The sequence below is a fragment of the Pseudopipra pipra genome, chromosome 8, assembly GCF_036250125.1.
Source record: "Pseudopipra pipra isolate bDixPip1 chromosome 8, bDixPip1.hap1, whole genome shotgun sequence".
Taxonomy (NCBI): domain Eukaryota; kingdom Metazoa; phylum Chordata; class Aves; order Passeriformes; family Pipridae; genus Pseudopipra; species Pseudopipra pipra.
Window position 1 is genome coordinate 33,813,799 of NC_087556.1, and position 14,076 is coordinate 33,827,874.

Genomic DNA, 14,076 nt, shown 5'->3' on the forward strand with positions numbered 1-14,076 from the left:
CACACAGACACATTGGGAAGACCTGGAACAGGGTAGCATTTTAGGGATTCTTCCAACCAGGGGTTAACCTTTGCTTTGTGTAAATGGGAATTTCCAAAAACTTCATGCAGAACATGAGAGGACACATTTGTAGGCTCGGCCTCCCTATTTTCTTCCACAAAACAGGCTCACTTTTAGCAGTTGATATGTTTAGCTGTTTTGCATGACTGAATTTCCATTCCCTAACTGCACGTGATGTCCCAGCTTGGAATTGCCACCAGTTTGATACTTTAAAAGGACTGCTCTCTCCTAGGCTTCAGAGATTCCAAATTATAGGTTGTCAGATAACTCCTACCCCTGGTCCAAACTGCAGCTCAGTAGTTTTTCTCTCTTTGCTCAAGTACAAACCATTTGAACAGCCCTGTGAAAAACATCAGGTCCTGGATTATCTCCAGAGAAGACAATTAACCCAAGATAAGGGTCAAGACCTGGTCCCATCTCTTCAGGATTTAATAGTCCTTTCATCATTATGACACTTTAAAAGTTATTAACTGTTTAGTTCACCTCATTCTCAGAAAGTTTCCAGCCCAGCTGCCAATATCTGCCTCATCTAAATGGAACATTGCTGTCATTTCTTACTCAAATGTCTTACAGGTCATGGACCATCTCAGCTTCTGCTGCAGAATGTGTAGTACCTGGAAATAAATCAAAGGGACCTCTCTGAGACAGATCCTTTATCATTTGGAAACCTGTGGATGGGATGAAGTATTCATCAGAGCTCATGTTCCAAAGCAGATTAAACAGCATTAAATGGCTCAGGTGACCAACACAGTCCTGAAGGAACAGAGTGGGGAGATGGGGGACAAAACCGGGACAAGTCCTTGTCACTTCACAAAATTTGGGCCTGGCTGCAAGATATTTTGTCCCTCAGACAGCAGCCAGTTTCCAAGTAAGCATGATCCAGACCTGCTAACCCCTAACCAGGCAGCTGCAGTGATGAGTGACTGCATGTTCCTCCTGGATTTTTGGGGTCTGTGCTCAAGAGGGATCAATGGTGCTCACACAAAGGGGCAACAGCTGGGGCTTGGCTTACAGGCAGTGCTGGTGGTGGTCACACAAATGCCATTGGTTGCTCTTCCACATGCTCTGCTCTGGAGCTGGGAGAGCCTGCTGCTTGGGATGGATCCATCCCTGGGAGAGCAGTGACAGTCACTTCACCCACCACTGGTGTTCACAAAACCTCTGGGAACTGCACGTGGTTTGAGCATCTCCCTGTCCACCAGCCATGTGAGGTGGGCAACACACCCAACAGCCAGAGCAGTGAGCCCAGTGACCCGCAGGCAGTGGGATTTCCTTGGGAAATCAGGCTGGAAAACAACCTGGCTCACAGGAGGGCTGTAAATAAACACCCCATAAACCAGTGAAGGCTGGAGCTCCATGTTCCCCTGGCTGGCAGTCCGAGTGACTGCCAGCATCAGCACAGGCCACAATTTCCAGGTCAGACTCCAGCCCTCCCTGCAGCTCCATGTGGTGTCTGTGCCACCTGCCATCACATCCCCAAAGCCTTCCTGCCACCCGACATCCTCCTGCTTTGCTTTCCCTCAGCTGTCCCACTTTCTCCCCCTATGAATAACAAACAGTTGTTTCCTGGAACATTTTTAAGGCTTTTGCTTTGCTGAGATCACCATTTTCCCTGCATGAAGCCAGAAGCTTGTTAAGAGGTTGGCTGTGCCAGGCAGGAGTGTATTTATTCCCACATGGAACCAACAGGATCCACCATCCCCTGCCTTGTGCTCCGTGTTTCTCTGCAGCCACATCAAGCTGAAGCTAGAAACGTGGCATCTGCTTGGATCTCCCATCCTTCCATGGGGGATTTTAATGTTTTGTTGTGGTGCTGTGCTAAAGCAGCACTGGGCTGGATTTCTGCTCTGCCCAGTGTGGGGCAGGCTTAGTGCAAGGACTGTTCAGGGGCTGCCTGTGGAATTTGGGAGGCTCAGCCTGGACAGAAGGGGTCAGTGCAGGGGCTCAGGGAGATGTGCCGTGTCTGTCAGATGCCTGGGGACTTCTGATACCGCTGAGGTTCCCGAGAAGGAAGGTGAGCATCGGCTGCCAAATTGTAATCCCTGCCGTGGTAAAAACTCAGTGATGGGTTTTAGGGTAATTTATTTTTCTGTCTGCTCTTACCCACATAATGTGATAACTAACAAAGATCCCAAACTGGAGAAATAGCTCAAGGGCTTCAGCGTTAAGTTTGTCTTTCCCAAATACACACTAGTGGTCAGAAAAGTCATTTCGCTGCACATCCACCGTTCACGGGCAGCCGTGCATCCCGCTGCATCCACGCCTCCTTCCTCTCCCTCTGCATCAATCAGACCTTTTCCAAAGACATCTACTAGCTCTTTCCCTGTTCAAAATCCTAAAATAATTGTCAGTAGCTATTTAAAGCCCTTCACAGCCCGGCGCACCGCGGGTACAAACAAAACCCTTCTGGGCGAGCCCAGCCTGGCTGTTTACAAACAGGACACAAAAGGGACAGTCACATTGCCCCGGGAAAGCACAGGGATTCCTGCTCATCAAGAACGTGCCCGGAGGTTTGCGTGGCCAAGCCCATAGATCGTGGGTCAGGCGCCTCCACTTTAGTGATGTGCCTCAATCAGAGCAGGTCTGAGCAATGCTGGGTGACCCTGGGGACATTTCCAGCCTAATTGGTGAAAATACTTGGAATGCAGCCGGGCAGCAGCACAAGGGGTGTGTCTTTTGGGGGTTTGTGGGATTCTGTGGAGCTGCATCCCACAGCAGCCTGCAGGAAAACACAGCAGTGCTGCTCCATGCAGCAGGTCAGCAGTGCTGGGCTTTGGATCTGGAGAAGGAACGGGAAAATACGGGCATGGAAAACAAGCAAGTGGTCTGAGTGAGCCAGGAACAGATCTCAGCTGTGACCGGCCAGTGGTTTACTCTGGAGTTAAACAAACAGCACAGCACACTGCAAAAACTTTTTCAAATTGGAAAGGGAACTAGAAATACAGGGAATTTCTTGCCACAAATACTCTACAGTGCACAGATGTCAGCAGACGGTCTTCAAAGTGGCAGTGAGGTCATTCCTATAAATAAATCATCCTGGCCCTGAGGAGTCCTGCGGAGCTTCCTGGGAAATATCCATCCCAGCAAGTTGGATCTACCCTGAAAGAGGAGACAGGTAATGACCACTCCTTTCAATGTCACAGGAACAGAGAGTTTAAACAGGACCAACAATGGCTCCTCCAGTTTTTAATCTCCCTGATGAATAATGCAGCACATTCCATAAGGTGATAGGCAACGTGTTCCAACAAAATGACACCGAACACCAGCAGGGCCGGGGCTGCTTGTTCATTCAGAGGATAAAAGCAGGAATGGATCCACTTAACCTGAGTTGGACTTGCACACCAGGGTGCTCTGGGGTGCACATGTGCAGCACCTGGAACTCCAGCCAGGCAGCATCTGGTGCCCACCTGCAGCTGTGTGGCGTGACCTGGATGTCGATCCTCACACAGGCAATGGTGCAGATCCCTGCTGGACAGCAGTGAGCAGGAGAAAGAGCACTAAATTACTGCCACCCAACCTTAGGGCACACCCTACAGATGGGCAGTCTCTCTGTGTGGCTTAAGGAGCAGCAAAGAGGCAGCTGCTTTGGTCTGTGCCTGGGAATTCATCCGCAAACAAAAATCGGGTGCCCACGCAGGAGGTGATGTCCAAGCCACAGGAGCACATGACATGAGTTACACGGGACAAATCCGGGGCTGCGTGGGCTGGGTTTGGCTGCATGGCATGCTGTGCCACTGCTGCCAGTAAAAATCATCCCTGGAAAGGAAAATATAATGTGTGGGGAAATCATCTGATTATATGTTTTAATATTTATGCAGCGCAGAGCTTACTATAAACTACTCTGCAAGCAGACATTTCAGTGCTGAGGAGAGAAGGCATTAGAGCTAATCCACGTGTTGTGAGGCACCAGGGCTTGCATGCCTTGTGATCGACTTCCATGGCCATTACACTAAAACTACTCGCTGTTCTTCTGGAAAATAATTGGATTTGAAAAGAATAAACCATAATTATTTTTTAAAGTGCTATTACGCCATCCTTATCCTAAAGCTTCTGCTGACCTCCAACTGCACAGATCAGATCCATGTAACACCCTTTAACCTCAACCCACTTTAAAATATTAATCCTTATGCATGGCACAGCATTATTATCCCCTTGCTAGGGCTGGGGAACACTCAGCAGGGAGATGGGATGAGCTGCTGGTGCTGCAGTGAGAGAGGGGAAAGCAGGATGGGAGAAATGATGTGCTGGGCAGAGCAAGGGGCTGGGGCAGTACTGAGCTCAGTGCTTGGCTCCCAGGGAAAATCCAGAGGGATGGTACAACCCCAGAGCACAGGAAGCTCAGAAAACCCATTAGAAGAAAGGAAAGCTTTTACTGTAATGTCTACCCTGCTTGGGGAGAAATAGCATGTGTGTTAAAATATTCTCATGGTAAAATCATCTGTGCTGGTTTTTTTCAGTTAACATTAAAAAATAGCTACATTGGGATGCAAAACAACCTCTGATTTTAATTATTTTGCTTTGGAAAATAGAAGGGATGAAGAAGGTTTCCAAGTGAGAGAGAACTGTGTTAAGAGAGAGAAAATGCGCTTCATGATTTTTCATAAAGGATGAAAACTGTGGATTAACCTGAAAATATAGCAGGAAAGATTCACTGTGGACTGAAAAGGCTTTTCTTTCAAAATGGTTTAAATAGGAAATTTGTGATCAATAGCCAGTTTAGATTCTATAATGAGCTCAGCTTAAAATGGGTGGTAGACGCACTCCCATCCTACGGTACCGTTAGATGGATGAAGCAACCTCCTCCCTGACTTCCCACATCTTATCAAACACTCTGCAATCCAGAGATGTTGCCAGTAGCAACAATGAGTCTTTCACCTGTTTGAAGCTCTCTCTCCCCTTTGCTTTAACTGTTTCCTAGGCCCTAATCCTGCTGCACATGCCACATCAGCAAAGGCTCTGGACTTCACAGTCTGTCCTTCTTTTTTCCCCAGGTGTGTGGCTGGAGCTCCCTGGAAGCCACAGGGGCTGGTATGGACCTGTACAAGATGCCTGGGCACTGCTTTTATTAGAGTCAGTTTGGTTTGGAAGGGACCTTCAAGACCACCTTGTTCCACCCCCTGCCATGGGCAGGGACACCCTCCACTAGCCCAGGTTGCTCCAAGCCCCATCCAACCTGGCCTTGGACACTTCCAGGGATGGGGCAGCCACAGCTTCTCTGGGCAACCTGTGCCAGGGCCTCACCGCTCTCACCAGGAAGAATTTCTTCCCAATGTCCCATCTAACCCTGCCTTCTGGCAGTGGGAAACCATTCCCCCTTGTCCTGTCCCTCCATCCCTTGTCCTAAGTCCCTCTCCAGCTCTCTTGGATCCCCTTTAGGCACTGGAAGGGGCTCTAAAGTCTCCCTGGACCCTTCTCTTCTCTAGGATGAACTACCCCACTGTGCTCAGCCTGTCTTAATAGAAGTACTGTGCTGATTTGGCAGCCCAGTAAAGCCAAACCCCTGATGTCAGGATACAACCATCATCTACTGCATCTGCAATGGGATGGTTTGGGTCAGTCTATCAAAAATAAGGAGCTCCAAAAAGAGATTGAGTGAAGTTGCACAAGGACTCAGTAGCTCACTTGTCCTTCCAGTTATGAAATCAGAGACTGTCAGGTCACATTCTGAAAACAAATGTGCACATATCTTTGATGAGACACAAGCCAAGTGACGTAGGGACCTTACCTTGTCCCAGCAGCTGACCTTCAGTCCTCGTGTCTTCAAACACTTCCCATCTCCTGGGGTTCAAAATACTTCACAGTCACTTTCACTAAGTGTTTTCCAAAGCTTTTAATAAAATCTAGAAAACAAAACAAAAAACTGCAGCTTGGATTTTTAGCAAATAAATGATGTTAATAGTTCTGGACATATTTTAAAAAACTCTCACCCATTTTTACCAGTGGATCTCCCTCACGAAGACACTTTGCTCTGCTCCAGCCTCCCCTGGAGGGGAGCCAGCCAAAGCCTTGCTGCAGACAGCAGTTGTCAAGCCAGTCTCTGATTTAAAAGGGGGTAGGTCACTTAATGCTGTGCAGATGGCAAACAGCACATTACATTTCACCGGGAGATAAGCTGGCAGACGCTGGGATGGGCAGGGTGCCACGGCATGTCCTGCCACGGCCACGCTCGGCTCTGCACACCCTCCAGAGCCAGCACCCGGCAAGGACCCGCTGCTTCTCCTCTGGGACCTCTCCTGCTCATCCCAGCTCTCTGTCCCCACTGCCATTCCATTATTGATGGGACCATTCCGAAGTGCAGTTTTGGCCAGAGTGCAGCACACTGTCGACACCAGCTCTTCCCAAACACTGCCTGTGTCTCACCCTTGCATAAAACATCCTGTAATGTGGATTCCAAAGGGGTGATAAATGTGCTGATCTGCTCTTCCAGCACCTGCTAAGAAGTTATGCTTAACTTTGCTTAACTTTATTCTATTTAGTACTTTTCGTGTTCTCTTGCCTTCCCCCCCCCCAAAAAAAAAACCCTACATTTTTTTGTTGTTATTCTGAATCCATTTTTGAAGTGACAACTGTGAAAGACTTGAGTCAGTGCCTTTTGTAACTGCAACCAAAAAAAAAAAAAAAAAAGAGTAGATTAAATATCACCAGAGAAGTCTGAAGAAGCAAAAAGAGCATCAGCACAATAGCAGGTGTCAGTCTGCACGAGTATTTCTGGAAAAGGGAAAAAGCACAGGGCGTTCGAATCAGAGACGTTTTGATGATCATTTCCCCCCCACAATGACTGTGCAGTTGCAGCTAAGAATTATTCAAAGGTATTAAAAATTATCATTGCCAAAAAAAGTAGAAATAAGGCAAATGTGGGGCAGACCAGTGCCTTCTGTCAGGTCAGGGATCGAGCCACCAGTTACCCAGCTCTGACAGGTAAGTGTGTTGTGTCAGTGAAACACTACATCTAATGAACTTGCCAATGTGGCTGGAGTTTGCCACTGCTGGGCATTCAACTTACAGCGTTTATATGCTTTTATTCAGATGATGTGCAGGTGTTCTTGGTCTTTTGTCTCCTCTTTCAGAAACTAAATCCCTTTTTTCACTTGGCAGTACTCTGCCAAAACGCAGTGCTCTGACTGCTGCTGGTCAATGCATCAGAGAAAACATCCCCCTTTCTGTAGAATAAAATACTTTCAGTTGGAAGAGACCTACAATGATCATCTAGTCCAATCCTTTGCACAGGATTTCTTTGAAAAATGAAATCTCCCATTTTAAAGGAAAAAGAGAAAGCCACAATTAGGACCTGAAGCAATTGGAATAAAACTGCATATGCAGAGAGTAAGATCACCCTCACTGAAGACCTTCTTGTCCCCCTGGGCACACCTGGGCTCATGTTCAGCCACTGTCAACCAGCACCCCCAGGTCCTTTTCCAGCCTGGCTTGGGGGAGCAATGGCTGAGAGGCTTGAGGGAGGTGCCAGGTTCTGTCACAGTGGCAGCCCTGATCGCTGGGAACACTGGTTTACCAGACAGGCACACTGACACATTTCTTACTTCATACCCCAACCACCATTTCCCCTTCTCTGGTGGGGGCGTTTCCCCAAGGATGAGTCTCAGTCACTGCCAGGATATTCTGGAAAACCCAGTGCCATCCTTGCAGAAGTGCCTGGGGCCCCCAAACACCCCTGGGAGCTCTTCCAGGGGCTCAGTAGGTGTGAGCACAGTTTTGGTTGTTGATGCAGGCGAGTCCTGTTGTGTGCGCTGAAAACAAGGATTTTTAAAAATCACATTCCAGCAAACACACCGGTCCCCCATCAGCAGGAGTGGGTTTCTTGGAAAATCAGGGTCTGCTCCGCTTCCACACAGGTGCTGCCACAAATCCTGAAGGAAGACTTTTAAAGAAAAGGATCTTTTTTTTCCTTCTTTTTTTCTTTTAAACGGCTGAGTTTCAGTGTTTGAGGCTGACTCCGTGTGTCGGTGCCGTTGGGATGAAGTTCCACCTGAACACGAGGAAGAACACCTTTAGTATGTAGAGGTGGAACAGGCTGTGGAGTCTTCTCTTCCCTGAAGATATTCAAAATCCACCTGGACACACTCCTGAGTAAGGTGCTCCCTGCTGAAGCAGGGGGGTTGGATGAGGTGGTCCCTTCCAACCTTCCCTGCTCTGTGACGCTGTGACTGTGCTGGGAAGCAGGAGCTGGGACACGATCAGCAGGACGATGTGTCCAGGAGATGCTAATCCCTAATCCCCCACAGCACAGCGGGCACTGCTCCTGCCCAGCAGTGCCATGGCCACACTCAGGGGCAATGGCCAAGTTCTCAGCAGACCTGGCACATCCCCTCTCAGTCCTCCATGGGGATGGAGGCGGGAGGCTGGATTGGTCCTGCTCAATGCTGGAAAAGAGGACACTTTGAGCCTCTTATGCCAAATATCACACCTGCTCCCCCCGACATGTGGCACACATCCAGGATCATTGCTTGGGGAGGAGCAGCCTTCCCTCCTTCCCTCACTGTGTGGGAACACAAGGCTGTTGATGGGGGGTTTCTGTGAAGAAAACTGGCTTGAGAGCAGCTGTTGGTGGCCTCAGACAGCCCCACAGTGGGGAAAAAAGCTCCAAAAGCCTCAGGTGTGAGGAAGGGCATCCCACTGCCTCATAGAATCACAGAATGGTTTGGGTTGGAAGGGATCTTAAAGCTCATTTAGTTCCAACTCCCCTGCGATGAGCACGGACATCTTCAACTATACCAGGTTGCTCCAAGCATCATCCAACCTGGCCTTGAATGTTCCCAGAGATGGGGCAGCCACAGCTTCTCTGGGCAACCTGTGCCAATGTTTTACCACCCTCATGGTAAAAAACTTCTTCCTTATATCTCACCAACCCTCCATCAGTTTAAAACCATCACCCCTTTTCTTATCACAACAGGCCCCGCTAAAAAGTTTGTCCCTGTGCCCCCTTGGGCATCCCCCTGGCACCTCCCAGGATTAGGAAGCAACTAGCTGAATTAAAATTAGAAACAAAATTGCACAGAGCAAGGGAAAAACCTCTGGCTTTCCAGGTCCCTCGGAGTGGATTTTGTCACCATGAGGCCCTTGGCCAACAGCTCCCCCTCCATCACCTGTGCTGAAAGCAGGAGGCAAGCTGTGTGCCCTCCCTGGCACGGGCAGCTGGTTGGCTCATCCTTGAGGAGCAGCAGGGCTGAGAGGGGAAGGTTGGTCCAGGGAGATCTGGGGGACTCTGTCACTCCCAGGGCAGCATCTGTCCCCTGCAAAAAATAGCTGTCACCCTCCTGTTCTCTGCAAGTGGGACAGAAAAAGTTATAAAAGTATAAGAGAATTAACCAGGTTTTGGAGCAGATACAAGTCAAACTATGTAAGGCTGGAAAATACTGCATGAGTGACAGTTTTCAGAGGAAAACTAGAAGGAAATCCCTTCTTGCTGCCACTAAAAGCTCAGGCTGTTGCCTTCAGTTGTCTGACAGTTCAAAGAATGAGCAAAGTGCTTCAGCACCAGCATCCTGCTGAGCTCCTACTTGATCCACCTTGGTGAAAAACCATCACTTTGCAAGCAGAATTCCCCTTCTGAGTTACACATAACATATTTCTTTCTAGCTGGAAATACTACTGGGGTTTGTTACAGACCGTTTAAAATTAAATTGTGAAAGTATTTTAAATGAAAAAGGAATGAAAACCCACAGGTTTGAAAAAAGATAGGTTGGAAAACTCTAAGATTTGCTGCTTTCTGAAAGGGAACCAAGGTATCATGAGTCCTAAAAGACTCACTCGCTCTTTCAAACAAATTAGAAATAAAGTCTAAGAGGAAATAAAAATGAACAGATAGACTTGAATTTAATTTGCGTTAATAAAGATTTAAAAAGGATTAGGTAAAGACTGAAAAACACATTTAGTTTGATTCAGCAGCTTGTTTTTTAGCTTCAGACTACAGAGAGCTGGTAAAAGATCCCTGTGCAGTGTCCACAGGCTGGTCCAGTGGCTGCAGACAGGGCAAGAGCCAGCGGCTCATGGGAAGAGCTGAGGGTGTTCAGCCTGGAAAACAGAAGGTTCCAGGGAGACCTAAGAGCCCCTTCCAGTGCCTAAAGGGGATCCAAGAGAGCTGGAGAAGGGTTTTGGACAAGGGCCTGGAGGAACAGGACAAGGGAGAAGGGCTTCCCACTGCCAGAGGGCAGGGTTGGATGGAATATTGGGAAGAAATTCTTCCCTGTGAGGGTGGAGAGGCCCTGGCACAGGTTGCCCAGAGAAGCTGTGGCTGCCCCATCCCTGGAAGTGTCCAAGGCCAGGTTGGATGGGGCTTGGAGCAACCTGGGATAGTGGAAGGTGTCCCTGCCCATGGAGATGATCATGAAGGTCCCTTCCAACCCAAACCATTCTGTGATCCTGTGATCTTGAAGAAAGTTGCACTCAGTGGTTGCTCAAGTACAATCGTTCTGTCTTCATTTGCATTCACTTTGTTAAAACAGCTTCTGAGAGCTGCTGCTCTGCTTCTTCACAGCCACTGTACTCTGCTGGGAATAAAACCTTCCCTCACTTTACAAGCAAGAGAACCCCCCATTCTTTCTGCTGCAATCCCATTACAGTTGCATTAACACTGAAATTGAAAGCCTGACATTTATTATATGCATTACAATAGAGAGGAAGGGCCTGCCCAATTCAAGGTCTCACAAAGACAGATTTTTTGCTCTTCAAAGCAGGGACCACTCAAACAAAACGGGGATGAAGGGACAGCAAAGTCTCTCACACACAAAGCAAGGCAGGGGTGGAGGGAGGAAGAGCCCTTGTCCTGCATTCAGCATCCCATCCCTTCTAATTTTGTAGTGTCCACCACAAATCAAAACCAACCACGAAATGGCAAAATAAAACCAAAACAGTTGTACTTAATGACAAAGCCACGAACAATGGAACAGAGAAAATAATATTCAAGCCAAGTAGAAAAGTTATAAGCAACCATTTCTGACCCATTTCCCTTGCTGAGGAGGGACTTCTCAGCTGTGATTCCCAAGAGCAAAGGATGAAATAAGCTATGGTGGAGTTTCTGGGACAACCAGATAAAGGGAATCACTCAGCTTTCCATGCGATGCTGGGTATTACAAAGGTGGATTTCCGCTGATACAGGCTGGAACCCGTGTCAGCTTAAGCCTAAGATCAAAGGAGTCCTACGGCTCTGCCTCATCCACCGTGGTCACTCCAGTTACAGAGGGACTTACTGCATGATTGGGTCTGGCACGGGGAGCTCCTGGTGTCTGGAAACCACTGTTTGAAGGAGGCAAGCCCGTCGAAAACCTGGGGGTTAATTCCACACCATTAACACCTTTTGTTATTGAAGTGAGCCTTCCCACAACGCTGAAAGCCAAGGCTGTTTTTTAAGCCTGGCAAAAATCAATCACCTTCCTTGGAAGGTCAGCACAGGAGTAATGCCCAGGATAAGTCCCATCCCGTCCCCATCGATCGTACACAAAGCACCTACACGCGCCACAGAAGTGATCTCTCACTGCTCGATATTTTTGTAGTGCTTCACCTGCTTTGAATTGCAAGTGCTTTGATAAATGAACTGAGAAGTTCCCCGGCTCCTCCACTCCACGGGTGAGCGGCTCGGAGCGAACTGCCGGAATTACAGGGTGGTTTTTCACAGCAGTGCTCACTGAATCCCTGCTAAAGCCTCAGTGCCTTTTCCTGCTCTGCCGCGCAGGAGAAACTGCTCCTTTCTCTCGCAGGCTCCCTGCTCTTCCAGCAGCAAGGCACAGGCAGGTTTTTGGAGACAGGCTCAACAGGCAGAGTTTGAACTCGGGAATGAAAGCTTGATTTAAGGATTTTAGTCTGAAATCATCAGCTCGGCAAGCAAACATTTCCCTGCTTAGCAAGCTCTGGGAGAGCAGCTAAAAATGAGAAGAGCAGCACTGAGTTTCATACATCCATCATAGCATGTCCATTTTTATTTCCTAGGGAAAGGCACTGTGGTTGGTCTCCCTGGGTTAAGATCCCTTAAACGTGCCAAAGCCAACACCTCATCTGGATTTGGACAATTCATAGCCACGTATAAACGTCAGAACAAGAGCCAACCCCACCCCAGTCACCTCCACCCAGCCAAGGGATTGACCAGAGGTGGGAGTCAGTGAGAAACCTGCAGCTAAAATAACAACCTTCATTCCAGAGATGCCTGCAATAAGCATTTATAAGGATAACTGGCATATCCCTCACCCCACTTTACCAGCACTTCTCCAAGAGGATGAGGAGTGTGAGGGCTGTGGAGGTGCAGGAGGTGGGCACCCCATGGGAGCTCGGTCCCTTAGTCCCTCTGCTCAAACTATCTCTTCATTTCCTGGTCAGGGATTTATTGTATGGCCCTTCAAAATTCAAGGCAGGATCTAGGATTAAAAGAGCCAGAGGTCTTCCTTGCTGAAGTGAGTAGGAGTGTTCTCCATCCTCTCTCTACATTCTATAATCCTGCTGGCAGAGGAGGCAGTTCCCATTTTGCAGCTGTGACGCTGTGTTGGTGCAGCTGTCTCCTATTCCATACTGTGTTCCTTGCTAAAATAACTCCCTGTGGTTTCCCTGGGATCCTTGCATTACCCAACTGCCCTTGGGAGCAGGGATATCGCATTCCTCGTGCTTTCTGAGAGTGCAAAAGATCCACCATGGATTCAATGTGCAACTGAGCATTTCTGATATCAGAAGAAAAGGAGGGACCTGCACAACGGCACTTAATGAAACAAAGGTTTCATTTCAGTGGGAATCCAGACTCCCACTTCACTGCATGGCTGATGCACACTCCTGGAAAGCTCAGCTTTCTGTTCTTTCAAATGTTCAGGCTGTATTAAATTTAACATCAGCTCGTTAGGAGTTATTATTAGCAGGTGACAGCTCGTTTCATATACCCAAAGTCAGCAAAGCATTAATCTTCCTGCACGCCAAAGCCTTGGATTATTGCACTGACGACCATCTTTAAGGTCCCCTCCAACCCAAACCCTTCCATGATTCAAACCTCTCCACAGGCTCAAAGATAAAAACCTGTGGAATAGCAAACAGTGCCTCCCATGCTGCCTTTCAGCTGGGCACTCCAGCTGCTCAGACCAGAAAGTTACAGCCACAGCATTGGAGTGCCATCACTCTGTTTAATCAACTTTTCCCATAAGTCCTGAATATGAACGTTTTATTTAAGATTACTCCATTTATGGCTAAAATTAGTAATTCCTTTATAGTGCTCCAGATCACCAATGATTCCTGCTCACACCTCCAAAATGACAGCTACAGCAGCCTCTTGCTCTTGAAAATGTGTCAGAAATCACAAACTGGCACAAAAAAAAAATTGTAGGAACAAACCCCGTGGTGGAAATGGGCCTTCTGAAGGGAAAACTCTTAGCAGAACTGGTTTTCCTCCTTTGGAAAAAAAAGCCACATTTGCCCAAAGCAAAATGTTGAGCAGGAAAATAACTTTGGTGGAAGTGTTTTTTTTTTTAAAAAAAACCATATTGCTTATAATGGAAGAATTTCAAAACACCTGTATGTTTATTCTAATGACTTGTCTTTTGTGGGTTTTCAGGTCTACCCTTCCTAACACCTTCTTCAGTAAAGCCAAAGGAAATAAATGCAAGGTACACAAATCCACATAAGGGAAATAACCAACTCTTCTCTTTGGTACAGGTGAGTACCAAGATTCCTGGTGCCAGCAGAGCCCCCAGCATGGCTTGGCACCACAGGATCCCAGGAGAGATGGAAATAATTAATGCAAAACCCTGCAGCGACCTGGAGTGCTGCAGAGCAGCAGCTTTCCCAGCCTTGGTATCCCTGAGCTCCTTCTGCACAGCTCTGCAGGCCCCTTTCCCTAATAAGCCTGGAAAAGGCAATAATGTTTTGTTTTCCCTGGACAACGCTTAGAGAAAAGATAAAGAGCTCCAAGTTAGTATCTTGTTTAAAGGTCAGAGAGAAGAAAACAAATCTACTTTCCTAGGTGGAAAAACCTCCTAGATTTCCACTGGCACACAGCCCACTCCTGGATTTAATCCTGACCCACCCACGCCG